The sequence below is a fragment of the Neolamprologus multifasciatus genome, unplaced genomic scaffold (genome assembly GCF_963576455.1).
Source record: "Neolamprologus multifasciatus unplaced genomic scaffold, fNeoMul1.2 scaffold_5, whole genome shotgun sequence".
Lineage (NCBI taxonomy): Eukaryota > Metazoa > Chordata > Actinopteri > Cichliformes > Cichlidae > Neolamprologus > Neolamprologus multifasciatus.
The window spans coordinates 270803-297811 of record NW_028181986.1 but is presented as its reverse complement, the minus strand read 5'-3'; the positions used below and the strand labels follow the sequence as shown (position 1 = coordinate 297811).

The 27009-nt window shown below is 39.6% G+C and overlaps 2 protein-coding genes across 3 annotated transcripts in view; one reads left to right on the top strand and one right to left on the bottom strand.

Moving 5' to 3' along the window:
• Window positions 1-27009, top strand: part of LOC146490339 (protein NLRC3-like) — a 265325-nt gene that overhangs the window by 78386 nt on the left and 159930 nt on the right. Inside the window, exon 1 of one of the 2 annotated variants that reach the window (XM_085153302.1) lies at window positions 22126-22233. The exons of the other annotated variant lie outside the window; for it this stretch is intronic. The gene's annotated coding sequence lies outside the window, so the exon portion shown is untranslated. Of the gene's footprint in view, window positions 1-22125; window positions 22234-27009 lie in introns of those variants that run through there. 2 annotated transcript variants of the gene reach the window in all.
• Window positions 1-27009, bottom strand: part of LOC146490341 (uncharacterized) — a 170583-nt gene that overhangs the window by 35807 nt on the left and 107767 nt on the right. The window lies entirely within an intron of this gene.

Below are 27009 nucleotides of genomic sequence, written 5' to 3'. Positions count from 1 at the left end.
ATTGACTGTATATTTAGCAGACATGGGCTACCAGTTACCATCAAATCTGATAACGGCCCACAGTTCAAATCTGAGCTGTTCAGAGAATATTGTGAAACTAATGGAATCAAACATATAAGAACTACACCAAGATGGGCTCAAGCAAATGGAGAAGTGGAACGTCAAAATGCATCATTGATGAAAAGAATCAGGATTGCACAAGCCGAAGGACTTGATTGGAAGCGAGAGCTAAGAAAATATGTAACAGTTAATCGCAGCATTGAACATCCAACCACGGGCAAAAGTCCAGCAGAACTCCTATTCAACCGCAAAATGAAAGGAAAGTTACCGAACATCAGTGAGGCAAAAACAACGGAGTTGGACGTGCGTGACAGAGACGCTGAACAGAAAGGAAAATCAAAAATTTATGCTGATGAACGAAGGGGAGCTGAGCATTCAAAAGTTGGCACGGGAGACACAGTGCTGGTTCAACAAGACAAAGTGGACTAGTTTACAACACCATTCAACGCAACACCACACAAAGTTGTAAGCAGAACTGGAAACCAAGTCTTTATTGAATCACTAACAGGAGCTCGCTATCACCAGAATACCACACATGTGAAGAAATACGAGACAAATGAGACCAGAGAAGGACACTACGACACAATACCTGAAAGGGAGGAAGGTGAAACACCCACAAAGACTGACACCTTCACTCCAACACCACAAGAGGGCTCCCAGGGGCCAGAGAGATCAAGTAGATCACAGAGGACTAAAAAGATACCTGAGAGGTTTCGTGATTTTGTGGTGAAATAAACTATAATATGTTAAGGTGAAGAGGTAACTGAAAATGGGCAAGTTTCAAGTTCATATGTGTATGTCGACATGTGTATATTGGAAAAAAAAAAGGGTACGTGTGGTGAGACAATTAGAAAATATAATTGTTAGAAAATAAGACAAGAAAGAATTTTCAATGTTGAACAGAAAAAAAGACATCAAAGTTATTAAGACTAAAGTTTGAATCTAAGGAAAAGGGGGATGTCATGTATTGATATATGGCTATGTCTTAATGTGATGACCTTTGAACCGGATGTGGTTGTCCGAGGGAGGCCCCGTTAAGTGGCTAGTTGTTAGATGGACAGTATTCAATAAAGCAAGATAAAGACCGTGCTTTATGTCCTGATTCAATTCAGAGTGCTCTGCCTAATTTAGTAATAAGGTGGGCACACAACAATAACCTCACTGAATTCAGAGGAAAGCTGCTCTCAGTGTGAAAACACTCCAGCAGAGGGCGCTGTTAAGTCCTTATTGTAATACAGTTACTGTGTGCAGTTATACTTCATACATAATCTGCACTTATTTCCATCAGACATGCTGTCAGTAAATGATTGGTTTCTATTGATTCTACTTCCTGTTGACTAGTTTGATGACAGTGAAACAATCACAGCTGATTGTGTGATGATGTAAACTGTCACTGTTACATTCAGTGTGTGTGACATAATGTTAGTGCAGGGCTGATAACAGCCTGGTTCTGTTAGAAACACATGAACGTGTCCATAGATCAGTGTGTGTTTAACATGAGAGCTTCAGCCCTGCTGATGTGTTCAATAAAGACATGTAGGAAAACTGATGAGACTCTGAAATAACTCTTTATATTTATAATGTAACTCTACATCAAAAGAACAACAAAGGATCCCAGACAGGTTTATGTGAACAAAGACGATTCTTATGTTTCTGTGTTTCTAACAGTTTGACATTATTAGTAAACAGACTGCAGTGAACAGGATTTATAAAGAGCTTATATATAAAGATATGACAGCTGTTTGACAAGTTTATCACTGTGTGTTTGGACCTGATCAGCTGTTTACTTGAAATATGTTCATTTACCTGTTCTGTTCTATTATGTTCTTGTCTCTGTTGAAAAACACATTTTAATGTCCCTCAGATTTTTCTCCCAGATGAATAAATATAAAAATGACACAAACTGACTGCAGCTACTTTTTGTCCTTTCTGTCAAAAACCTTCATGTGACTCATGAGAGACACGTTTCAGCTGTTTGTGACAGATCAGAGGCCAACAAGTCATTTATAACACTTTCCATCATTGTTTAGCACAAACACATGTTGACACAGCAGCGGGGCCGCAGTGAGAGTCAGAGCGAGGAGATCAAAACTCCTGTTTGACCACAGCCTCAGTTTGTTCCTGCACTTCAAACACTTCCTGTTGTTGACTGGGTGGAGTCAGGAAGCCAGCGAGGCCCTGCAGGACTGAGACTGCAGACTGGGACGTGCTCTGTGATGGAGATCAACAGCATCACTGACTGTTTCTGTGAGGACACCATCATCCCAGCAGGGCTGTTTCCCAACAACAAGCCCTGGACCATCAGAGACCTGAAGCTGCTGCTGAATGAAAGAAGAGGATCTTCAGGTCTGGAACAAGGACGAGCTGAGAGTGTTAATAACGTTACTAATGTTCAGCTACACTTTACTAGGTCACATCTGTGACACACGTCACTTAAATAAAGAAGGAAATATTGGCTCTGTTTTATCTGCTGGGCCCAAAAGTGACTCCCCGTATTTAAGCTGCTATGAATAACTTGTTGGTCTATAATATGTGAAACATGTGTCAAATGTCTCCATCATGAAAGATATCAGGTCATCTTGAGGCACAAAAACATTCCTATCATGAGGTAGAAGCTGGAATCAGTTTGTTGCAGACGTTTATATATCCGATATTTATCCAGTTAAAAGTTGAAATTCAAAAATGTCTTTTCAAGAGTCGTCTGTCCAAGAGGAGCAGAAACTGCAACAAATATAACAACAGTTATTTAAGGCTGTTTTAAATGGCCACAAAGGAGCAGATTGGTTATAATGCAGCTGCTTCAGAGGAATAAAGATGAAACACTGTTTTTATTTCATGTGTAACACCTTTCAATAATGTGTTGACTAAAGTCTATTGACCAGTATAAGTAAAGACATCACACACACACAAACACATGGAAACACTGAAACCTGTTTTTGGTGCAGCAGCGGTCCCAGCTGCTCGCCTTTATCTAGACTGGGTCGGCTGCTGATCTCAATATAATCAATGTTTAAAGTTTTGTTCTCAGTGTTTCTGTGTTGCTTCGTATAGGATCTCCCAGCATCATCACTGTGCTGTCCAATCATTGTGTGCTAGGTTACCCTTATAGTGCAATGTGTGTTTGCACAAAGAGAAGCATGTGTGTCAAATATAAATAAGCACAGAACAGAAAAAGCTGCTCGTTTCTTCTATTTAGAGTCAAGTTAGTGTTTTGTGTCTTTGTTTGAGGCCTAATGTCAAGCAGAGGTGTGTGTAACTGGACTGGTCTGTTATATGTGTGAAATGTGTGCTTCTCTTCTGCATCATCTTTGTCACTGCTGATTCCTTTGTGTCATCATGTGTTGAGAAGAGAGAACAGTTATAACGGAGGAGCAAAAGGAAGCCCTGAAATCTGCATCCAACAAGGAAGTGTTGGCTCACCAGTGATCCCAGCAGAGCCACTGGTTTGGCTCCAGTTGTTCTAGATTCAATGATGTTGTTGCTACAGATACATGTTAGCATCTTTATTGTAGTAAAGTCTTGTAATGTGAAGATAGAAACAAGGCAGGAAACAGCTCCATGATCTGATCTTAATGATGTTGTTTTTATTTGTGTCTTTCAGAACTGGATTGGAAACTATCAAAGGTCTAAAAACAGCCTCAACCCTCCCAAAGAGCAAACTTTACACACGTCATCTTTCAGCTACAATCTTTGTTGCAGGGATCTTCTGCCAAACAAGGCTGAGAGAAGATTTCTTACAGCTGTCATGTTGATGCTGTTTCAATCTTTGGGCAAACACACTCATATATTAGGGCTGATATCAGGGCTGTACAAGTTCTTTGTGTTTGTGATCATGAATAATAGAAGTGTGTCTGTTGAAGATCATGTTTGCTACATTATTATATGTCCTGTTATTGTTCTGTATTATATTCAGCTTTCAGCATCCTTTCCCAGCCCCCTGCTACACCATCCATACAAAGCCAATCTGACTGTGAGCCAATGTGTTTGTTTGTGTTGGATCAATAGATTTGACAGACTTGGTTCATCCAGAGGGAAACTGTCCAAATTCAGATCTAATGAAATGATGGAGGCTGTTTCCTACCACGGTGCTAATGTGTGACTAACAAGGCTCATGGTCTCCAGCAGACAAGCGCCTGGAATGAGGTGAGCTGAGTGTTGCTTTGGTGGGTCTGTGCCCACGTCATGCCATCAGGATTCATATTGGCAATAGTTCATATCTCTGTTCTTTAGCCTTCATCACAAAGCTGTGAAGGAAAAACAATCCAAACATCTAACAGGATTTGATGGATGCAAAGTCCACTGAGCTCTTTGTCATTTACAAACTTGTCCAACCAACAAGAGCACAGATGAAAAACACAGTGACAGTTAAAGGATTTTGCCATATATGAGCATAGATTACTTTCATATAGATTTTCAATGCAGGCTTTTGGTGAGCCGCTGGGTTCTGTCTAATAATCATCTCAGCATTTTACAATAGAATAGCTCTTTATTAGCTCTTCATTGATTGTTATTGGACATGAAACAAGGAAGCTGTGTTTCTCATTGGATGTTAGTTTCATGTTCATCAGGATCATTTTCTAAAGAGCTGATATTTAGACCACTTACTGCACTGGCTGCACATCCTGTCTACATTTCTCTGTATGTGCTGTGTTTGTCTTTGCATATTTCTCCATATTGACACAAACAGTGAACAGCAGTAGATCTACTCTTCATCTGTTTTAGGCCCAGTGAAAGATATGAAGCAGAAATGGTGTCATTAGGAGAAGAAGAACAAGTCCGGCGAGGAGGCAGCAGCTCTTAAAGATGAAACACAGCAACTTAGCCCTGAGCTCAGAGAGCTTCACATGAAAAAGCTCCTCAAGCAGATCATGTCAGAGGTTTGTCATCAACAGGAGGAACTGTTAATATCATAGGATGAAGGATGCTGTCAGCTGGATGAAGAAGGTTATTTAATGGCAAACGTTCACATTGAAGTCAAATTGTTGTTGTGTTGAACAGATTCATGTACTGATCGTCTCCAGAATGTTAGAAGAGCTTCAATGAATCATTAGAAACAACTTACAGCTGCACAGTTGTGTCAAACCAATCTTTGTGTCATTGTGGGATTGTTGTGTTTCTACATGTGACACACGTCTAAAACATGCACACAATCTGAACACAAACAGGGACTCATTTGTTCCCACAGCCAGATGCTGAGAGCCATTTCCTTGTAGTGCTGTGTCTATATATATGAACCATTAGATGTTATTGGAATGATTGTCAGCTTTGATAGTTTCATGTGTGTTTAGCTGGACGGCTGTTTGATCCTCGACATGTTTAAAGGTGTCCAGTCCTGAGACACTGGGGGTGGAAACAGCTGTGATGTCATTGGACTGTCACAAAGACAGAAGTGCATGAAGTGAGCAGCCAAGGAGCCGCTGATGTTTTGGATTCAACAGCATTTGAAAGGTTGACACAGACACATTTGCACATAGAAAGCTGAATTTGTCATATGCCACAGTGAACTCACTGTTCAGTGTTTTTCAGGAAGCTTCTTAACTGCCTCTGCTGCCAAACAAGCAGCTGATGTCCTTGAGAAGAACAAATACAGGAAGTGGACTTTCAAATGCTAGATTCACTTTAGACTCACACAAGAAATGACTCAACCAGCTGTGTTTGATTGACTCCTTTGACTCTATGAAAGCTCAGTGTGTGTCTGTACACAGACTGTTGTGTTGGACTATTATTCAGTTGTCTGCTGAATGTTTTCAAATGTCTGCATCTCAGTGTAGATGAGGCTGGGGGTCATGGGAGGCCACCATAGCAGTCTCTTCAACATCATGACATCATCATAAATGCTGCTGGACTGTCTGATGGGCTGACGGTGAAAAAGGCCTCTGGAAGGAAACAGAAGACATTTCAGAGGCTGCAGGCAGATTTCTTTGATTTGGGGCCTTTTTCAGCTTTATTGGACAGAGCAGTGAAGATAAGTGACAGCAAAGCAGAGGGAGAGAGAAAGGGGGCGTGGTCAGAATCAAAGCCAGGCCAGCTGCTCTCCACCTCGTGGCACATGGTCACCTGCTCATCCTAGTGAGCTCCACCAGCAGCCCTTTCACACAGTTTACACTGTCAAACACTGTGTGTGGACCTCAGCTAACAATAGGCTACATTTAAGTCTGGACTACATGCTTTTATATTGAGGAGATTTTTCACTGTTTTTATTCCATCAGCAGCTCAACATCATGAGCAGCTTTGACATAAAGACATCAAACTCAAGCTGACTTTAAACTGGATCTACTTTTAATACATGGGCTCAAAAACAACTAACATCTTTATTATATATCAGGACAGAAAGTCATTTCATCTCAAATGGAAAACAGCTTTATTTGGAATAATCAGCACTATCAGCTGGTTTGGGATCTCCACCAGTTTCATGTCTTTACAGCTTGTCCAACAAAGTTCCTGTAAAATCAGCATTTTTGTCTTTATTGGTTTGATAGTGATTGATTATTCAGTCCCAATCTGCTGTCATCTAAAGAACAAAATGATGTTTCTATGAGTCAAAAAGCTCCAGATGTTTTTCACAAAGAAAACAAAGATTAGGAACTTAAACACAAAGTGTTTGGAGCCAAAATGTTAGCAAGCTGCTCTTTTTGAAATGGCAGAGGTACAGTGGTGTCTAACAGCACACTGTGGAAGGCAAACATGTTATTGTTGGATGAACATTCATGAATCCTTTGTAGATTTGAGCTTTTGGAGCCTTTCTTTTCTCTTCATGTGTACAGATGCTGAGGAGGCAGGTGAAACAGGTGGAGCTGTTGTAATGCTGGCAGAGGGTGTGTCTTAGTGACTCTGTGAGGTAGAACTGGATCCAACATTGTGGATGTGTTGATGTTGGAGCCATTAAGATTCTCTGGCCACACTGTAGGATTTCCCTTTGATTCACTGCGGGGGCATTTTGGAGTCTGTCAATGAAACTCTTCATATTTGTGTTTGACACCAGTTTATAGAAACAGAGAAATGTGTCATGCTTTTGTTCGGCCTCCACAAATACACACATTTGTTCATTGGTTGGACTTTTTGTAAGGAGACACATTGAAAACCATGTTAATAAGATCTTGTTGTTTCCTGTGGATCCGACACAGAGAGTGGACTTCAGACAGAAACCGTGGAAGAGATTTTAGAGGCCGTGTGTGGCAACAGGAAGTTTCTGTATGTTTGCTGATCTTACATGTGGAAAACAACACGTGATGTTTGTGAAGTTCTACAATGATCATTGTTCTCACAGCATTTTGAGTGGGAACAGTTCAAACTGAGAGTAGTGGGAGTTATTTACTGATTGAAACAAGCTGAATGTTTCTGTGCACGATGAAGATCAGCAGCAGCAGCTCAGCTGATCAATGAATTGACATCTATCAGTCATTTCATGAGATGAAGTCATCAGCAGACATTTGTTCTAACTGTGTGATAAATGTCAGAACGTCAGGGCTCTGCTTTAGTCACTACTTGATGATCATTGGCTCATTGTTGAATCCAGTGGCCCAGTCTGACCTCTGACCCTTTGCTGCAGGTCTTCTGTGTTATCTCCACTTTCATGTCTGATCTTCTGCTGTATCGTCCAAAATAAACATCTGAATCATTTCCAACACTTCAGCAGATCTTTAGTTTGGGCAGTACAGTACAAAATAACACATATTGTACTATACTGCCCACTTCCTGATCTTATTGGATCTGTGTGTGAGGTTGGTGAAGGAAACACATGTTTACTGAGTGAATCGCTGCCATTAGGAACTAGTTTTTATATCACAGCCTAGAAATCACACAGGACCATTTCTGCAAGTGAAAAGTCGTCATTGGAGGAAAATAATTGTAGAGTTTGTGTGACTGTTGTTTGTAAATGAAGAATTGTCCCAACTACATGTGCTGCTGACCTTTGACCTTTTCTTTAGGTGCACAGAGGAGTCTGTGGAAACATCCAGAACTGAGGCAGTGCTACAGATGTCTTCAAATAAAGCGGTGTATTATCCATGTTTTCTATGGATCACATCCAACATCCTGATCTAACAAGCCCCCTTTTTGTGGATTTTAGAGCCTCTGACTTTTGCTGCGTCTGTGTCTCATTTCAAGCACAAGAGCAAGAAGTGGATGAAGAAATGGGGCGAGTGGGGTCAGTGTAGTGCATGTCAGCTGTGCTCACACATGCTTTCACAAAGAACATGTGTATTCATTGGCAGCATTAAGGTGCACTTTAGTCTTCATAATAATAAAGTATTCTGACTTTATTCTTCTGAATCCTCACAGTCATGTTGCAGCTCTGCTTTGCTTTAAGAAAATGTTCTACCAGGATGTTACTTTCCTAAACATGTTCTCCAAATGTTCCCAAAGACTTTGTTCTAAGTCGTTCTACATGATGAAACATTCACACTGAGTTTAAGAAGGACACACAAACACCATCTGTCCTTTCATCATGTGTACAAACGTGTTCAGATGTCAAATGTACCGTGAATGGATGCAAATGTGGATCGTTCCAATAAAATGAGACAGTTTTGTAAGTGGATCACAGTTTGAAGTTCATTGAAACCTATAAGAACATGTTGTTCAAACCAACTTTATCCAACAGGTAGAAGCATCAGGGGAACAGGAAACATTCAAACATGTTTACTGTAAGAACTGCACAAAGGAAGGAAACACAATCCTACACACGACCATTTTAAAATGGACATTTAGCTTTTCAAACATCAGCTGCAATAACAACACTGTGCCCATTCTGATCAGACTGAAAGATTTATAGAGATTTATCCATGTGCTGGAAAATGATTTGATATCAACATATATGCAGATCAGTAGGAGCATTTTCTTCATATTGATTTAGAGTTCAGTTCTAGGAACATGTAGAATTAACATCTGTGTACATGACGAGTGATGAAAATTCAAACTTTCAAAGGACGTCAGAATTGGTGTCTCTGTCTGTGACTGTCCCAGAGGAACCTACCTGAGGGATTATTAAAGATCTGTCTATCTAGAAAGACTTGCATTGATCCACAGTGTACAATTCTTTCTAATCTGTTAACATCTTCCTCCAAATCCTGTTTCTGCTGCATCAGAAGGGCTCAAACCTCCTGCTGTTTCTACTGGACCATCAATTCTACTTTATGATGATCTTCAAAGATAAAAATGTGAGTTTATTTGTGAACTCTGTGAAATGCGTCTGATGTTTAGTTTGAACCAATCCTGTGTCAGCTGCAGCCACATCATTGCATACAAATGGGTGCGTTCCTGTTCAGACCTGCTGGCTGTCAATGGGCTTCATTCCATTTCAGACTGCCGGTGGTCGGCTGTAAACTCAACATGGCTCCTGTGTTAGAAGAGACGATGATTTTAAATTTGCACATTGAATAGTTTGTTTCCAACACTGTGGAGCTACCAGCCCAGTATATGTAGCCACAGTAGATGGAGTTATCAAGCTGGACTGACAAACATCAGGACTCATGTAATCCCTACATGTGGACCTTTCACAGATGATCCAAGTGCAGATTCAACTCTGCATTACATTTGACTTCAGCTGTTACACACTTTCATTTTCTAGCTGTGTCACTTCCTGCTTTTTGGATCAGAGAGTTTATCCATGTCCACAAATGTTTCGCTGCATATTGTTATCATCTATATTTTCCAGTCTTCATACAGCCGATATTTCATGTGGACTCCAATCTGCCAGCTGCCATCACGTTTTCAGGGTTCATTCAGTGTTGAAATGTAGGACAAACAGCAGCACATGTTCTCTAAATGTTTGCAGTCATTTTAAATGAAGCTGATACTACATGAGACATTTTCCACAGTTATTGTCTTTGAACAGAGAATAATAAAGCCATCAAACATATACAGGCTGTGCAAATACAAACTTCTGTGGTGCATTTGATGACCTGCAGAGGAGAACAAGTCGGGCTTTTCAGCCCTAACACAACCTCTTTGTTCTCAATACTACAAAACCTTCAAAGGCTGATATGCAAGTTTGCATGAATCACCAACACAGTTGTGTTTGTTTCTAGTATAGTTATAAATAAGCTGATCAAATATCTGCTGACTGATTAGATCCAGTATCTATTACAGATGAACTGGATATCACAGCATGTTGTTAATCTGTCATATCAAACTAAACAGTGTTGCTGGTGTAAATATCCTCCAATAAAGATGAGGGCTTCTGTTGCCAGGTAACGATGATGTCACACTTCTGATCTTTAGCATCGTAGCGCTCGGAGTCTGATGTTGGCTCATGTGTTGTCACCAACATGACGTTCTGCTAGTCAAGGCCTCACCTTAACCCACTGATGCTGATCACACAGACCCACTAATAGAACTGTTTTATCAGGTTTATGCAGCGTCACCATTAATGTCACATTTAATCAGACACATTTACATTACAAGCCCACTACAACCATTATCAACATTTAAATTACATTATACATCCTCACTGATTTAAAGTATTTTAACCTGATTCATTGTTTCCACCTTAACAGTTCATTCCTGAAATCAAACAAGATATTTGACCCTCAAAAAATGTACCAACAAATAATTTTGCAATAAAATATTTATTTTCCAACTTTTACAATTGAAATCAAACAAGTGTGTTTAACAGTGAAACCAGAGTGGAAGCTGCTCATATAGAGTCCAACCCAGGCTAAAGTAAGTTGAGTAGAGCATCATCATCAAAGTGTCGGCTCTCTGAACACGGTGCAAGATCGCCATCTGCAGGACAAAACTAGTTTTTCTCGCCCTCCTCGTCAATGTCAAGATGACGTTATTGTACAGCAACCGATTCCCTGTCTGTCTGGAACAAAGCATTTACATTAAAAAAAATATTTACAGAAAATACAAACACCAACAACACATCTCAACATCACGATATTTTATTATTTATTATATTATATATTATTATTGTACCATCAACATCAACAAATACCAGCATATTTTCTTTGAGATTGAGTAGAGTGAACCTCTCCCTTGGTTCATTTCCTGCTCGCAGCATCAGCTGACCTCTGACTTCCTGGTTAATGTCTCTCAGCATTGACTGGAATATCAAATCAGACTCACACCATGTTCTTGTAATGTGGTCTGTCAGCTGTTTGAAGAGCATCTCTGGCCTAAACACAATAGGAAGAAAAACAACACGGCAAAAAAACACATTTCCATATTAGATGAAGGGCACCGTAATTGGAAATGATAACATTCATCTGATGCTGCTTTGGATTTATCTTCATTTTTAGATCAACTTTCATCACTTCGAGCCATCTTAAGTCCGTTTGTTCTAACGTCTCACTCACTAACATCTCATTTGATTACAGATCCCTGCTGTTCCCCACCTGCCCTGTAGGTGGCCTCAGTGTGCCTCAAATCATTTACAGATGATTACAGGTCGTTTACAATTCATATTTAAATAGAAGACGTGGGACGTTGAAGCAGTTTAAACACGTCCATCCATCCATGAACATGTAAGAAATCAAAATAAAGGTTTGCTTCATGTCTGAAATATGTAGGAAATATTCTGATTATAACAGTGTGGGTCAAAGTGCAGATGTTCCAGATGTTCTGCAGTCTCTCTGTGTTTCATGTTAACATGTAAATGTTTTACCAAAGTGAAGCTTTTTGATGGGACTGCAGCAGGGGCGATTTTAGCCCATATTTGAGGGTAGAATCAAAGCACCCCCAAAGATTTCTTACTTTTTTGACAATATTTGCTGTTTGTGTGACACACTACTAAAAATATTAAAAGCAAACAGTACTTGTTTGAGACGTAACATCTTAACAACAAAAATATAGATACCCCCCCCCCCCCCCCCCCCCCCATAATAGTTTGTTCCAGCTCTCCCCTGCTCTGACTCTAGCGCTGTTGCTGCCAGAGCGATGGTGGCTGAGACGCAGCAGAGCGGAGGTGTAAGTGCCTGCCTTAAAACAGGACATGTTGGCTGCATTTAACCTTCAGTTACTCTTTATATAGTTGGTAGGAGTCAGACCGTGAAAAACATTACAACAGGTAACCTGCAGTGTTGAAAACGTGTTTCCCGACGATGTTTGCTACCCTACAATCCGTCCTGCTCTGTAGTAAAATCAGCGACATTTGACCGTCCTGTTGCTCCCATTGAAATGTTTACAGCCTGTTTAAAATCTAAAACTTAAAATTGTCCGCAGCCTGCTGTTGTTACCACTGTCCTGAGTTAAATGGATACTAACTAGCTAACTGACTGGATGCCCATTGACCTTATAACTCAGAGAGACAGCCAGGTTCATCATGGATGTAAGGAAGTTTTTTTTAAAAAAAGGAGCCACATTCAGGTAAAAGTGTAAAATCACATGACCTGTGAATCAAGAATAATGTTGGATCAATGTTTCAATATTTATATCTTTTATTAGATGTTCATGTGGTTTGGTTATTTGCCTTTTGGTTGAAAGTACACTGAGAGAGGACTTTTTGTTAGTGATCTTAATAGATTTTTTTATATTAATGTAATTTTTCATCTAATTGAATACAATCTATCTGTGTATGATTGTCAGTCCAAAGAGGGAGAGAGGAAAGAGGGAACGTGAGGAGAAAGAACAAGGTCAAGAAGAAGCAGGTAAGCAAACAGACAGGAAACAGTGACAGGCAGAAACTGTTAAACTGACAAAGAGGAAAAACCTGATTTTACTCACAATCTGGAAGTTGTGTCATCCCTATATTAAAGCTGCTGTACAGAATCTGCAAAACAAACTGGGTTGAAACATTTTGACCTCTTTAACAACATCCCAACATAACATTATCATTGATCGGGGAGATTAAAATTAATGATATATTTTATGTGGTTCAGCCACAACTCTACTGAAACCTCAGCCAGTAACAGGTCGGCCAACTTTCTGACCGTCCAGTTGTCTGTATGACTGCCGCAGTACGTACATTACATTTGCACACTATCAGAAAGTGCCAAACAGCCTGGTGGAGTGAGGAGCTGTAAAGAGGAGCAGATGCTCTGTTTCTAAAAATGTTTTAAGCTTGTTTCAAAGATTCTGTACTGCAGCTTTAAATGTTTTCCAAAAGCACACAGACACTTATCAGTGTTTCTCAAACTTTTTACAGTGTGGACCACCTGATAAAATGTCAAGCTCTCCTAAGGACCACTATGAAAGCATAAAACTCATAAATCTTACAACACAAAATTAGTTTTATTAAATTAGTAAAATTTGTATCTGCAGTAAATATTTTTTCATGCATGGTATACATTCTACCACAGGCAAAGTTGCCTCCTTTTTTATATATATATTTTAATATTTTGTAATAATTTATATGTAATAATTTATTCTGTTTTGGGAGTGTGTTTGTGTTGTAGATTTTGTATATTTTGTATAAGAACACTTCTATTTTTGGAGTGTATTTTAATGCATCTGTATTATATCATGCATACACATTAAAAGTAAATCTCTGTCCAAAAAATGCACTCAGTTTACTTTTCACTCACTATGAGCATCATTCATTATTCTCCCAGTAATTAAGGTTAGGATATGTATTTTTTTTATTCCAATCCATTCTTCTTTTGCAGCATTTAAATAACCTTTATCAGATTTGATGGTTTTATTACAGACTTTGTGTTTTGCTTTTCTTTTACAAATGTGGGATTAAATTGTGTTAAAATGCACAACACAGTGATGTCATGTTTTGAGACGAGGACCCAGGCACAGAGAGACTTGATGAATTAAGAATCTTATGACTTAATAAAGAAATTTGCAGACTTGCACAGAGATGGTAAAATTATGATGACTGATAAGGGAGACGAAGACAACAGACGACGAGGACAGGGAGGATGCAGGAACTGACAGAGACAGGGAAGAAGTCTCATCGTGACGAGTAAAGTGTATCTTGGCTGGCTGGGCAGCTCTCTGGGTGCTCAGCACCCCCAAAGCTCTGATCCTAGAATCGCCCCTGGACTGCAGGAATGTGAAGTGTAACTCTGAGCTTTAGGGAATTAAACTAAATGGACTTTTTCTCCTTTATTTATAGGAAAGTGTAGGAGAGCAACAGATGAACAAGCGTTACTGTAACTGGAAACACAAACACGTCATCAGAGGATCTTTATGTTCATCATCATCACTGTTTCCTTGTTCTGTCACAAGCACACAACACTTCCTGCTCTCTCTCTGATGGATCTGATTGGCTGTTTCATTCACAGGAGGTCAGGGCGTTACACAAACAGCTTTAACTGCACAACGACACACTTTAAATCATCTACAGACAAACCTGTGTGTTTGATTTATGTACAGCTGTCCATAAAGCAGCTTCTCACACAAACTCTGAGACTTCAGTCACTTTAATTCCTGCAAAGCTGCGTAATAAAGAGCTGTGACTGCTATGAGCTGCTTATGATGACTGCATGAAGCTCTCAACTGAAGCTTCATTCATTTATTTTAATGTTAATGTCACCTTTTTAAATCTGTGTGAAGATTTTAATGACACACATTAAAGGAGCTTCTTTGATTAGAACCAAATTCATGTTGATTTTCAGCCTGAAATGATAAAAACTTTAATAATTCTGTTTATAATCATCAGCCTGGAGACTAATGAAAAATATAATAGTAATAAAAAGCCTTTATTATTTGAGTAATGCCTGAATCTGCTCAGAGACGGAGACAACACAGAGGTGTTGATGACAGTTTGACATTAACTGAATTAAAAACAAAGTGCTCTTATTGTGAAAATCTGCCTCCTACTTCTTTAAATCATTTTTATGTATTTTTTAACCTCACAGTGAAACATTGAGACATTAATCTGACACAGTTTCATCAGCAGCTGTGTTTTCACAGACGTTTCACTTTGATTTGTTCAGACTGGGCAGAGAGGAGTGGCTCTCTGTGTGCGCACTGCTGAGAAACAGAAGCTCATTTCTGCTGTTTCATGAAAACAGTGTTATGGAGGAACAAGAAGTTCAGCCTCTAAACTCTCAGTGTGAGGACTGACTGAAGAGCTTCAGAGCAGAGAGGCTCACAGCCTTTAGCGTCTACACAAAGAGACGATTACGCACTCGTTCTGAGAACATCTCCACCTCCTACAAACAAACTCTCCTACGAGCAGCTGTCACAACCACAACAGGCAGAAGACTGGATTTCTTCAGGTCAGATTTTATGCAGTTTGCAGTAAATTGTGTGTCACAGACTTTGTAGTTCACATTTATGTAACTCGTTTAAATCTTCTCCTCCTGAAAGTGAAACTCTTACAAACACATCAGGCCACAACCTGCTGCAGGTTAATGATTGATCTAAAGACAGCTGACCTTTGAGCAGGAACTTGTGAGTCTTTTATTGTGTTTAATGCGCACAGTGCTGAAGCCTGCAGACACACCCACATCATATTATTTGTTCTCAGGGTTGTTCGGCGTGGTGGAGTCGGAACAGAAACTTTCTGCAGGTTAATTATTGATCAAACTAAAGTCATATTAAGGAGCTACTGGCACGGAGTCAGAGCAGAGCTCAGAAATCTGAAATATATCAAAGTATATTAAAGTTAAAGAGTTTAGAGAACACTGTTTGGTTAGCTGCCTCAAAGGCAGATGACTCTCAATATCACAAGATCAGGTGAGATTTCAGACCAAGGGAAAATCACTGGGATTATCTGTGAAGAGGCAGAAAAGCATAGACGTGGTCTACCTTATAGCCATTTTGAAAAGGTAAGAGTGAATCTGTCTTTATTCATCTACATGGAAACATAAAACCAAAAAAAAACCAATACAACCAAATCACTCCCAGTAGGGGTGGGTGATATAAACGATATACGATAGAAACGATATAAATTTGGCCAACGATAGAGATTTTGACTATATCACTCTATCGCGATAGCGCATGTTGATGATGTTCATCAAGCTGCGCCTGTTTTGGTCGAAAGCATCGCAGCGGCTACAACCATTATCATCTGCAAATTATGGCGGGCGACAGTCACAGCAAAGAGATGAAGCACTTTTGAAATATGGGGAAAGCTTAAAACTGCGCTTCCTCCACTTCCGTAACATTGATTCATTAATGTTGAATTCTCTCGCAGCTGCTCTATTCCCATGTTGTTGCAGTATATTAATAACTAACCTCGTATTGTGGATGAATTATCTCAGTTGTTCTCCTGATTGAAGTTTGGCCCGTGTATAGCATCCTGCTATGCGATTGCATTTGTCTCTGACCACCAGAATCCCTCATGTTAACTTTTATCGAGTGGAAAAAAAGTTGGCGTTCATCCTCCAGCTTCACTGTGCTAATGCTATGCTAACATAGCTGTGTAGCTAGCAATCACGTAGCACAACATTATATACCAGGTAGTCCAACTTCAGTAACCTTACAAACGTCACTGCTGTTTAGTTTTCTGTCTTCATTTATGTTGGAAGTGATAGCAGAGCTGTACGTTTGAATTAGTTTCAAAAATCTCTCAGTCAGAACATGGTATGAAATGTTTAGGTGTAAACTAGCGAGCTAACTTCCTGCTAACTTCTAACTCCGTTAAATTTAATAACTTCTGTGGTCATGGATGCCTGGAGAAGCAGATAAACTTAATTGTTACACCTGGTAAAGCAGCAACGCTGATAATTTTATTAAAGATGAAAGAATTTAGACTGTTTTTAACTCTTAGTGTTCGTTTGACTTTGGGACCTGAAGCAGATGGAGTTTTGGACCCAGATTACTCCGTGAAGCTCCTCACCACGGCAGCCGTAATGCTCTGACAATCCATCAAGCAGTGCAACTTACCACAGTTTTTTTTAAAACTTTATTTACAAACAACAGTATAACATACAAGGCACCATCATTAATCCGAATATGTAACATCCTCGGTTGAGCATTATAGCAAGAAAAAAACAAAACAAAAAAAACCAAACAATAAACACAAAGCTAAAAGAGTTTGTACAAAAAGAAAGAACAGTCATTGAAGGATTTGAACCAAAGGCAAAAAATACCATGAGCAAAAAAGGGTAGTCATGATTATAAAATAGGGAGGTTTCGTTTTTTTTAACGTAGATTAAACTTGTTAAATGAAACAACAAGTTTATGGGCTTTCTTGTTATTCACAAGTTTCAGCAACTTAGCCCAGAGTTTAAAGTCATTCAGACATCTGTTTATGCATGGTTTAGCTTTAAAGTATCTGCATTTGTGAATAAAAAATTTTCCCATTAACAAAAACGTCCTAATCAGCAGGTCAAAATCTGCATTCTCAGCAAGTATTCCAAATTTTATTACTGTCACTGTCAAATGTGGTAACTGAATTCTCCTGGACTGTAGCCAGCTCCACATGTCAGTCCAGAAGCAGTGCACTGATTCACAGTAGAAAAACAAGTGATCCAGACTTTCAATATCATTTTCACAAAATGTGCAGGCGTTCACATCTAAGTTAAATTTCCATCGTAAGAATTCATTGGTTGGATAAACCTCATTAATGATTTTAAAGTGAACCTCTTTTACTTTGGGGAAAAGAGGAAGTGAAATATACTTTTTTCTTATCGCCTTAACCTCCATGGTCTCAAATTCTTTAAGGATATAATTTCTTTTAACCGGATTAGGGCAAATTTCACTTATCAAAATATTCCTGATCACTTTGTTTGTAAACCTGCCGTCACCAAATTCAACTCCAGCTATGTAGAGCTGCCTCAGTCCAGGAAAAATTTTAGAGTGCACAATATCTTCTTTTATCATTGATCTCAAAGGGACTGGGATGGCTTTCACTAGGGATTTATATCTCTTAGCAGTACATCTTACATCAAATTTCTCACAAAACGTCTCATGTTTTAATAAGACCCCATTCTCATCCATAAAATGAGCTACAGCCCAAATCCCTTTAGATCTACACAAACGGATATACCTGTTGTTCCATATAGGGGTACTGTGAGGAGTAAAGTTATGTTTATAGATTAATTTCCAGTAGAGAAGGACCTGCTGATGGAAAGCTGAGAGTTTAACAGGTAACGAACTGCAATCAAAGTCACAACGTAACAAAAAGTCTATTCCACCCATTTTGCCAAAAATCACACTGGGAATAATGTTCCAAAAGGAATTTTTGTTCCTAATGAAAGATCTTAACCATTTCAATTTTAGTACACCATTCATAACATCAAAGTCAATGGCATTAGCCCCACCCTCTTCATAATTCGTAATCATATCATTTTTCTTTATATAATGAAATTTGTTCCTCCATATGAACCTAAAATTAAGATTATAGATTTAATTAGTTTTGGAGATATGGGCAGAGAAAAGGCTGGATAGATGAGTCTGACTGTCCATTTTGGTTAGCAAGATTCTCCCAAACAGAGTTATGTCCCTCTGCAGCCACCTGTTTAAAACTTACACTTTTCTATATTGGCTCAGATATTCTTATTTTCTGTTGATATCTTATCCTTGCAAATTACAATGCCCAGATACTTCACCTCTTTTTTGATCTGTATATTACTTATTGCTTGCAGGGGACACTCATGCAGAGCTAGTATCTCATATTTATTAATATTCAGCTGTAGGCCAGAAGCTTTAGAGAAGTGGTTGATCACCTGTAAGGCTAAAGGAATCTGGTCCTCATTTTTTAAAAACAGGGTGGTATCATCTGCCAGCTGACTGATTATTATCTGTTCACCCATCACAGTTAACCCGTCAATGTGACTGTTTTTAATCAAAATAGACAACAGCTCAGCAACCATGATGAAAAGAAGTGGTGAGCTGCTACATCCCTGCCTTATCCCTCTATTAACCTCAAACCTTGAACATGTACCATGTTCTAGCAAAACAGAGCTGTTGATGTCATTATATAACATCTCGATAACATTGATAAATTCCTCTCCAAAACCAAAAGACTGCAAAGTTTTTAATATGAACGTATGTTCAAATGAGTCAAATTCTGAGGAGTACAATTTGGAATAAAAAGTGAAGACTTCCTTTTCAATCTCTCTGAAATCTTTACATTCAGTCCCATTTATCACAAGCTTGTGATTAGATTTCTCTGTCTACACTTTTCCAGCTTACTAAATATGATGAGTTCTTTTCACCTGCCTCAATCCATTTGGCTCTCGATCTTAGAAAGGCACCCTGGGCTTTCTCTAGGTACAGATCGTCTAATTTAGTTTGTAACTCCATCAATTTATTCTTCTCTTGCATGTTTAGTTTTTCTTTACGACAGCACTGAGTTATTTCACGAAGTAAATTACTTTCATATTCCCGTTTTTCCCTGTTCAGTTCTTTGCAGAATTTTATAGTGAATTCTCTGATTTTGAATTTAACAAATTCCCATTTCTGTATAATACCACTACTGAGTCATTATTTTTTATATCTGTAATTATATGTCTAATTTTATCACAATACTTGTCCTTATTTAAAAGGCTGGCATTAAATTTCCAATATCCCCTGCTACTACGTCTCATCCTTGTTGGTTCTAAGACAAGATCAATGAAACAGTGATCAGATAGGGGTGCTTTGGAGATTTTAGATTGTGAAGTACACCTCAAAATGTCATCGCTCACTAACCAATAATCAATTCTTGACCTGCTTTCTCCATTAGGTTTAAACCATGAATAATTCTTAACTCCAGGATTCAAACTTCTCCAAATGTCTGTAAAATTATTATCACTAGCAAAGTTCTCAATATTGTTATTCTGTTGCCTCCTTCCTAAGCGAGGAGGCCATCTGTCCATCCACTCATCTGGTGTCATGTTTCAGTCTCCTACTAGGATGTAATCTGTGGGGTACATAACTTTAAACTCTGAAATAACATTTGTTAGATTTTCCAATAGACTTTTATTTTGACCCTCATTATTATGTCCATAAAGTTTTATGACAATTAGAAATATACCTTCGCTCTTCAAAACTGCAGTTAACCAATGACCCTCACTATCAGCTTTATGTTATAATCTCCCCTGGGAACTTATTAAAACAAATCGCCACACCTCCAGATCTGTTAGATCCATGACTGAAAAGAATCTTGTCTCCCCACTGATTAGCCCAAAAGGTAACATCGGCATCCACAGAGTGAGTTTCTTGTAAAAACAGACAGTGACATTTTTCCCCTTGCAAAATAAAAAAAGTGCCTTTCTCTTAACAATTTCCTTCGAACCCCGAACGTTTAATGAACCAAAAGAAATTTTTGAGTGAACCATAACAAGAATATGCTAAGAAAATAACTAATAATAATTTAAAAAAGAAAAGAAAAGAAAAGAAAAATATATAAATATGAGTTTAAATTGTAACACTTGTCACCAACTCAGTGACTAATAATCTTTAACTTTAAGTAGAACTCTTTTGTCCCATTGACAATATTCCACTGTATACAGTCTTACATCAAGTCTTTCATTCAACGTCACCAATCCTCTGTCCTTCGATGTATGCATGAGGATCCCGGAAAAAGGCCCGTTTCCCAGCCCATCTGGCTTGTTCAATTTGCGGCCTCCTCTCTTCCCAGTCCTCTCGCAGCAGTACCTCAGCGAAGAGGAAACCCCCGTTCTTACAGACAGCCGAATCTTTGGTGCGGCGCCAAATCTCCTCTTTTACATGTCTCAGAGCAAACAGATGATATGTCGGACCTTATTCTCAATCTTCTTCCCAACTCTATGCACCACATCCACAGATTCTTCAAGCTTTGATATCATATCAGGTGCGATCTTGCCAAGAATTCCAGTAACCAGCGATCTGACATCTTCATCTTTTTTCTCTTCTAATCTTTTAATCCGGAGGCACCACCTCATTTTGTACCTTTCTTGCTCTCTCACTCTCTCCTTGAGATTGTAGTTATCTTTGGTCAGCTGCTCGTTTCGTCTCTCCAACTCTTTAACCTTTTGTTTATATTCTTTCCCCTCCTCAACCTCAGTTGAACTGAACCACTTTGGCTAGGCTGGCTAGCATCGTACTAGCTTGCTTGCATTGCACACTCAGGTCAGCTAGCTGCTCGTCCACTCTTTTTTCAAGGTTTAGAATCGCTTTCAATATAGTAGCATTGGAGACTTTGTCACTTTCACTTATCTCTGCTGACTTAGCTTTCTTTTCTGCAGGCTTCTTACAAGGTGTAGATGGAACCGAATCGTTGCCCCGTTCCCTTTTGCTCATCACTGCTACGTCCATTGCCACGTCATGATCCGTTCCTTCTCTGCTGTCTTCCTTTTCATCACATGGCGATGTTGTTTCTTGTTTTTTGAGGTCGAGTTTGAATTTAGCAGGTTTAACTATACTTGGGGCAGTCATTTTACTACTTTCGAGTGGAAACAATAACGAACACAAGGTAAATTCTGGGACAAGTTTAACGAGCTCCTAATTCATGCGACTGCTCAACTCGCCATCTTGCGCCACCCCGCGGCTTGCCAAAGTTGTACTAAAACATTATTAACAGATTTCTGCACGCCAAAATTGGTTCGAGGTCAGTAAGCACAACCAGAATTCATACATAAGGCACACTCTCGATTTTTGAGAAAATTAAAGGATGTTAAGTGTGACTTATAGTGTGGAAAATAAGTCATACAGAAGAAAAGAATATATCGCGATATATATTGTTACCGCACGTGCTTCAAATTATACCATGATATGGATTTTAGGCTATATCGCCCAGCCCTAACTCCCAATTTATTTACAACAGTTGAAACATACAGTGTAGCTCAGTCAAAACACCCCAAGGCCAAGTGAAAGTGCTGAGAGGGAAAAGATAATGATTAATGATTTATTTAAACTCATAACTGGGTGCAGCAGCTGAGCTTTGACCTGTGAGCTGCAGCTTAAGCCTGTTTTATGGTTCAGTGTTTAATGTGTAAACTGTTTATCATTGCAGAGACGCCTACAGGCTATCTACTGTTCAAAAGTGTATTGTTATATACAGTGTGGCAGCTGACCTTTGAGCTGTGAGCTTCAGCCTCTTTGCTGGTGTGAAGTGTTTAATGCTTATCTATTGAAGCCTGCAGACACACCCACATCATCTGATTTGTTCTCAGGGTTCTTTAGAGTGTTGGAGCAGAAACCTGCTGCAGGTTAATGATTGATCAAATTAATATCACAAAAGGTGCAGCAGCTGACCTTTGACCTGTGAGCATCAGAGTCTTTGCTGGTGTGAAGTGTTTAATCTGACGCAGTCTGCAGACACAGAGGACTGCTGACGGAGAAGAAGCAGAGGATTTTCTCTGTTTCTACACAGACCTGGTCCAGACAGCAGAGAGCTGCAGAGGGAAGACGTTCATGGAAAGAAGCTAAGTAAGTTCAACATCCTCTTTGAATCCTGGATCAGGAAGTGAATATTTGGTGTTTATATAAGGTTTCTGTCTTTGACTCAGTCTGCTGTCACTTTTTTAGAGAGAAAAGGAGATTTTAGATTAACTGGTGTTCCTGCTGCTCCAGCATTAAAGGACAGTATAGGTGACCGCGCTGATGCCTGTTTATAATTTCACCAACGCTAATAAACTGTTGGCTAAATTTTTTTGTTTTCAGATGTAAACAGAGGTGAGAGAAGCAGATAATAAGGATTAAATATTATGCTGAATAACTAAATTCTGCTAGTCTGTGACGTAACTCCCATCACGTCATTTCTTTGACCTTTAACATGAGTTAGCTTAGCTAGCTGCCTGTCATGTGACTGAGTCACGTGCAGGCAGTGGACTTGTTAGCGTAGCTAGCAGGCTGAAAGAAGCTAGCAAACTGTGAGAACACTTTGTCAGAGGTGAGCAGTAAAAAGAAGGATAAGGAGCTCCTCCAAATGCTGATAATGCACTTAACCTGAATTTACTGCTTGTTACATTATATGTGATGTTCAGTCAAAAACAATTACTTAAATTAACATTATTAGTAGTAGTAGTATTAGTATTATTATTACTTTATTATTCATAAAATGGCTCCCTACTGTAGTGGTTTGAACAATTGATCTGTGGTTATTGTGTCCCTGCAAATTCAACAATGCGCCTCAATGCAAAGCATCAAACAAATATTTTTATTATCAAGTCATTCGACCTAATGGTTGAATGACCGTAGCTCTGACACTTCTGGTAAGATGGCGCCTGTGTTTGGCTTTGCCGCTGCCGGCCGTGGTTTCTCTGTGCTGTTTTTTTCGGCCTTTTTGCTTTCGCTTTTTGTCACTAATGTGTTGGCTGCCCTTGTCTATGATCGCCTGATGCTATTATCCATCCGATCCTCTATGATAAGTCAAGATGCCTTATCCTCCTGCGGTATTTTCCATCATCCGCTGCCGACACCGGTGTCTGGATCTTCGTTAGTTGTCATCAGTGGCGCCTTTCTGCGTCCGCACAAGTCACGGAGGAGGAGAGGAAAAAGAGCAGGTGTCCAGGTAAAACTCAGACTGTTCTGGAAGCGGGGACTAACTATACCTGGATCTATGAGACGGCGCTACCTCAGGAGTGTTCATCCAGACTCTCCTGTTGTTTGGCCTTCCATCCCCGCGGTGAGTGGAACTTATGAACGTCGCGGATCAAACTCTCTGCTTCTTCGTCCCCTAAATCGGGCCGCTTCTGTTAATAAAGTGTCTTCTACTTCGCTGAGAGTGGCGCTTTTTAACGCTCCATCAATGACTAATAAAACGTTCCTGCTGAACGATTTTATTCTTTCCAAGAAACTGGACTTCTTATTTCTAACCGAAACCTGGCAGCGCGATGGCGACTTTTCATCCTTCATCGAACTCTGTCCGAGTGGGTTCTCATTCATCAGCCAGCCTCGGACGTCGGGTCGAGGAGGAGGTGTCGCTGCGGTGTTTGGAAGCCTGTTTTACTGTCGCGCAGTGTTGGTCGGGCATTTTTCATCCTTTGAACTACAGCTAGTTAGAATTGGACATAAAGATCCATTTTACTGCGCTGTAGTGTATCGTCCGCCTGGCCTAAACAGCATGTTTTTAAAGGAGTTCAGTGACTTTTTATCCTCGACTTCAAAGCTGTCCAGACTGGTTATAGTCGGGGATTTTAATATACACGTTGATGATGACTCTGACCTCTTTGCCAGAGGTTTCCTTAGCGTCATGGATTCTTTTCATTTTACTCAGCATGTGTCTGGTCCCACACACACCAAAGGACACACACTGGACCTTGTTTTTACTTTAGGTTTAAAGATTGATTTTATTTGTACTGAGGACATTTTTATTTCGGATCATCACTGTATTCTTTTTAATCTGTCTTTTCATTTATCCCTCTCTCCTATTCGACATTTGGTTAGCTCTCGCATCTTAACTTCCTCTACTGCTGTTAAATTTTCCGATGCTTTTAATTTAGTTTTATCTCCTTATAAAGATGTTCATTTTTTAACAAATCTCTTTAATAATCATTGTCTTTGTATTTTAGACAATGTTTGTCCTGTCAAAACTAGACTAGCTCCGGTTTCAAAGTCATCTCCCTGGATAAATGACAGCATTCGCTCCTTAAAGCGTTGCTGCCGTAAGGTTGAGCGTTTATGGAGGAAAACGCGTTTGCATGTCCAGGACCTTTTAGTCTCTTTTAACACTTCAGTTCGAGATGCGAGGGCAGCCTATTTCTCAGACTTAGTGTCTAAGAGCAGAGGTAACCCTAAGGTGCTATTCGACACCATTAGTGATATTGTTGCTCCTGCTCCACATGCTGTCCCAATTTCATCAAATGAAGATTGTGAAAAATTTCTCTCCTTCTTCGTTGAAAAAGTCAGTAATGTGAGGAACAATATCTCTCCTTCCATGTCTCTTTTGTCTGCTCCAACTCAAGCTAGGCCTTCAATCTTAGAAAGATTTCTACCTGTGTCCTTACCTGAGCTGGTCAAGTTAGTTAATTCAATGAAAGCATCCTCCTGCTCTCTTGATATTTTACCTGGATCTTTGTTTAAAAATGTCTTTCAGTCTGTTGGTCCCTGTGTGCTCACAATTATCAATACCTCACTGGTTTCTGGTCAGGTCCCTGTTTATTGTAAGAATGCTGTCATTCACCCACTGTTAAAAAAACCTAAGCTTGATGCTTCTCTTCTTAGTAGCTACAGACCGATTTCAAAATTACCGTTCATTTCAAAGATTTTAGAAAAGGTTGTTGCTAAGCAGCTTATAGCTGTTTTAGATGAATACAGCATTCTAGATAAATTCCAATCTGGCTTTCATAGAGCTCACTCTACTGAAACTACACTTCTTAGAGTCTCCAATGACATTTTGATGAGATGTGATGCAGGAGAATGCTCCGTTCTGTTGATGTTGGACCTGACCTCCGCCTTTGATACTGTGGACCATCATATTCTGCTAGATAGGCTGAGACACTGGGTGGGTATATCAGGGGCTGCTTTGGACTGGTTTGAATCCTATTTGCATGAACGATCCTTTTCTGTGGCTACCTCTAAGTACAGTTCCTCTTCTACTTTTCTTGCTTATGGTGTGCCACAAGGTTCAGTTTTGGGGCCTTTATTGTTCTTACTGTATTTACTTCCTCTTCAACACTTATTGAGCACTTTTAATGACATTTCGTATCACTGCTATGCAGATGATATTCAGTTATATATCTCCTTTAAGCCCCATGAGGTTTCCAAGCTACAGATTTTGCATAAGTGCATAGACTCCTTTAGATGTTGGATGGCTGGAAACTTTCTTCAACTAAATGAGGAGAAGACTGAAGTTCTTGTTTGTGCTCCTAAAAATGTTGTACCTAGTGTTGTGGAAAACTTGGGTCCACTTGCTACATTTGCAAAACCGTCTATCAGGAGCCTTGGTGTTAGTATTGACTCAGCTCTGACTTTGGATGCCCATGTAAAATCTCTGGTTCGCTCCTGTTTTTATCACTTGAGAAACATTGCTAAGCTGAGTCCTGTTGTATTGCGCTCCGAATTAGAAACGGTCATTCATGCATTTGTTTCATCTCGTCTGGACTATTGTAACTCTTTGTTTACTTGTTTATGTAAAGCCTCTTTGGAGCGTCTGCAAGTCGTTCAGAACGCTGCTGCAAAGCTTCTGACCAAGTCCTCCAAATTTTCCCATGTCACACCCCTGCTGATCCAGCTGCACTGGCTCCCCGTTAAATTCAGAATCCAGTTTAAGGTTTTGACCTTGACTTTCAGGGCTCTGCATGGACAAGCACCAACATATATCAGTGAACTTTTACATCCATACATTCCCAGCAGGTCCCTGAGGTCATGTGACCAGGGCTTGCTTGCTGTCCAACACACGAGGCTGAAAACAAAAGGCGACAAAGATTTTGGAACTGTGGCCCCCAGACTGTGGAACTCTCTCCTTTTGAGCCTGAGATCTGTGGACTCAGTGGTCGCTTTTAAAAAACAGCTAAAAACTCATCTTTTTAAACTTGCTTTTGGTTGATTTTTATTTTTAGGTTTTAGCTTCTGTGAAGCACTTTGTGATTTTTATCTTGAAAGGTGCTATATAAATAAAGTTTTACTTACTTACTTACTAGTAATGCACACTCATTTTTATTGGTAGTCACCTTGTAAGTGCAAGCTTTAAACTCTCATTGATGAGTAAAACCTTCAATAGAAACACGAGCAGTGAGTGAATAAAAGGTCTGACAGCAGCAGCAAGGACGATGCTGTCATAGTTTAATGTGGAGTCTGTTTGCACTCAAACAGTGAAGAGCAAAGAAAGGTACTGTGATGGTTCTGGGTCCCTTTGACCCAGCACTTTGAGTTTCTTGTGTTTTGGTGATATTTTGTATTATGGTTTTTGTTCTGGTTCATTTACAGTCTTATTTATGCTGCTTTGAGTTTCTTATACTTCCTGTTTAGTTCCTTGATCATTAGATTCCCTCTGTGTCTCTGTGTGTCTCTGTGTGTGTCTGTGTGTGTCTGTGTGTGTCTGTGTTTGTGTGTGTTTGTGTGAGGCCTTGTGCTCCATTCTATATTTCCTCAGCCTGTCATGTCTCTCATGTCTTCTCTTTCCCTCGCTCACTCTCGTCTGCCTTTCCTGCACTCCTCTGTCAAGCTTTCGTGTCAGTGTTGCGTTCCTTTGTTTGCTGTTTTATTGTGAAAGTCTTGCATTCTTTGTTCAGTGTGTTTCATTTTTCCTGTGAAGGTTCTCAG